General features: G+C 47.2%; 1 pseudogene; it reads left to right on the top strand.

Moving 5' to 3' along the window:
- Positions 1–1,181: 1,181 nt before the first annotated feature.
- Positions 1,182–1,640, top strand: LOC102842086 (annotated as a pseudogene).
- Positions 1,641–2,225: the final 585 nt, after the last annotated feature.

Below are 2,225 nucleotides of genomic sequence, written 5' to 3'. Positions count from 1 at the left end.
AAAAATTTTAAGTAAGTTGCTGAATTTTTAAAAAACTTTATGAATACAATAGGTTGAGTGCAAAAACCGTGTTCTCCCATGTAAACTATCACTCAATACACAATAAAAGCTTTTTTTTTTTTTTCCTTTTTAAATATGTTGGTTCCTGGTAGCACAGCAGTTAGGCATTCAGCTGTTAACCAAAAGGATGGAGGTTCAAATCTACCCAGAGGCTCCACGGAAGAAAAGTCTGGCAACCTGCTTCCATAAAGATGACAGCCAAGCAAACCCTAAGGGGTAGTTCTAGTCTGTCATCCTCCACCACTTGATTATGAGCCTCAGACACCAGAGATAAGCCACTGCCTCACTCTGGACTTTACTAGGTTTGAGTCTGACAACATGGCTCATACTTGAACCCAAACCTAAACCCACTCCCATCAAGTGGATCCTGACTCATAGTGACCCTACAGGGCCGGGTGGTCCTAAGGGCAGCTGCTCTATAGAGTTTCTAAGATTGTCAGTCTGTAGTGGAGCGGACAACGTCATCTTTTCTCCACAGAACAGCTGATGGCTTTGAACTGCAGACCTTGTGTTTAGCAGTCCATTGCTGAACCCACAGTTCCACCAGAGCTCCTTTACACTGGACAGAACTCTGAACTGTGTAGAACCTTCTTACCTGCATCAGCCCCGAGTGAGAGAGAAGCAGGGGTGGGCCCTGACTTCACAGGGACGCTGGGTCTGTGTGTCCTTGCTGTGGACAGAGGGAGCCAGGCAGACCAGCAAGGGTGGGAGACACAGTATCCAGCCCCTCATGGGGCAGTCCTGCCTGGTTGAAGGTGTGAGGACTCAGGCAGTCTAGAGTTCAGCATCCTACAAGGGCCAAAGCAAGGTGAGAGGGGTGGGGTGTGCTGGCAGACCCCAGACAATCCGGGGCTGAGAGCTTTTCTCAAATTCCAAATATGTGGAGGAGTCCCTGGGTGGAGTAAACAGTGAACATGTTGATAACTGAAAGCTGGCAGTTCTAATCCCCTCAGAGGTACCTTGGAAGAAAATCCTGGTGGTCTGCTTCCAAAAATTCATTCATTGAAAAGCCTGTGGTGCGCAGCTTGACTCTGCCACACACGGAGTGAGACTGCCAAGTCAAAGACAAATGGAGGAGCAATTTCACCGGAGCCCTACACGCCGCCGTTGCTGTCGCTGCCATGTCTCTAGTGATCCCTGAGAAATTGCAACACAATTTGTGAGTAGTCAACACTAACATCGATGGGAGGTGGAAAATAGCCTTTGCCATCACTGCCATTAAGAGTGTGGGGTGAAGATACGCTCATGTGGTGTTGAGGAAAGCAGACACTGACCTCACCAAGAGAGCAGGAGAGCTCACTGAGGATGAAGAGGAGCGTGTAATCACCTTTATGCAGAATCCACGCCAATACAAGATTCCTGACTGGTTCCTGAACAGACAGAAAGACCTGAAGGATGGCAAATACAGCCAGGTCCTGGTCAATGGTCTGGACAACATGCTCTGTGAAGACCTGGAGCGGCTGAAGAAGATTCGGGCCCACAGAGGGCTGCGTCACTTCTGGGGTCTTCGTGTTCAAGGCCAGCACACCAAGACCACTGGCCGGCGTGGCGGAACTCTGGGGATGTCCAAGAAGAAATAAAACTCTAGGCTTTGTCTATGAATAAATCATTTATATACACACACACACAAAGACAAATGGAGGAGGGTGTCCCTGCATGCTCTCCCTTACTCCTTCCTGGGCTGTGCTCTGAGGGGCCCCGGCTTCTCAAACGTGTTGGCCTTATGAGCCTGGAGGTGGGGTAGTTTGTTGAATGTTCATTGACACCTGAGAAGAAGGCAGTTCCTTTGGCAAAGCTTCTAGGAACAGGTATGTTTATCATGGGAGTCTATAGAGTTCTTTTTTCCCTTCTTGTTTTATTGTTGACCTCGGGTAGTGGGGGGCAAAGTTTACAGATACAAATATGCATTTATTTTTCCATTTAGTCCATTGGTTTTTCTTAACTTAAAGAGGATAAATTGTATATACAGGGAAGTGCAAAGATTTTTCAAATAAAAGTCTATTTATTTTGTTGATACTGTTGGGAATATGTACTACAAAACATACACCACCAATCCGGCAGTTTTTTCATGTATTATTCAGCTACATGGGAGTGCAGTGGCTCCAGACGATAATCACTAGACTGAGAACCACAAGGTCCACAGTTCGAGTACCCCAGCCACTCCG

The sequence above is a fragment of the Chrysochloris asiatica genome, unplaced genomic scaffold (genome assembly GCF_000296735.1).
Source record: "Chrysochloris asiatica unplaced genomic scaffold, ChrAsi1.0 scaffold00040, whole genome shotgun sequence".
Taxonomy (NCBI): Eukaryota; Metazoa; Chordata; class Mammalia; order Afrosoricida; family Chrysochloridae; genus Chrysochloris; species Chrysochloris asiatica.
This window is presented reverse-complemented; position numbering and strand designations above follow the sequence as displayed.